The sequence below is a fragment of the Octodon degus genome, unplaced genomic scaffold (genome assembly GCF_000260255.1).
Source record: "Octodon degus isolate 3935 unplaced genomic scaffold, OctDeg1.0 scaffold00317, whole genome shotgun sequence".
Lineage (NCBI taxonomy): Eukaryota > Metazoa > Chordata > Mammalia > Rodentia > Octodontidae > Octodon > Octodon degus.
The window spans coordinates 225,837-226,398 of record NW_004524893.1 but is presented as its reverse complement, the minus strand read 5'-3'; the positions used below and the strand labels follow the sequence as shown (position 1 = coordinate 226,398).

At 46.8% G+C, this 562-nt stretch overlaps 1 pseudogene; it reads left to right on the top strand.

Moving 5' to 3' along the window:
- The first annotated feature begins 252 nt into the window (after window positions 1-252).
- LOC101565625 overlaps window positions 253-562 on the top strand; it is a 4,495-nt pseudogene continuing 4,185 nt past the window's right edge.

Below are 562 nucleotides of genomic sequence, written 5' to 3'. Positions count from 1 at the left end.
ATCTGGCAATTAAGTGATCCAGCTCCAGTTGCCAAATGTCCCTTCACACTGACCAGGTCACCCCACCCAAAGGGGCCGAGAAGTGCCATTCTATCACATGCCTAGAATCCAGTGTGGGATAGAATACATAGGGAACAATATGAATGATGACCCCAGGCATCTGTTCCTGGATATCTGCCAGGGGTATCTAATCATCTGTAAAGGGGAAGGAGAGTAAATGTTGGGGGAGGGGCTGTACTGAGCCTCTGTGAGATGTCCCTGAGAAGTGAAGGAACTGAAGAGAAGAAAGACACTGGACAGTTGAGAGTATGGGGCTGATCTGACTGTCTCACCTTCTTGTCTGCTATGGCCTGAATGTTGATGCTCCCTGAAAATTCAAATATTGAAACCTAGTCTCCCATATGGTAGTATGAAGAGGGAGAATTGGGAGAGGTGATAACATGAGCTCCTACGAAAAGAGACCTGTGGGCTGGGGAGATGGCTCAGTAGGATAAGTGCTTCCCTGGCAAGTGCAAGCGTCTGAGTTCAATTCCCGGTTCTGGAAAAAAAAAAAAAAAAAAAA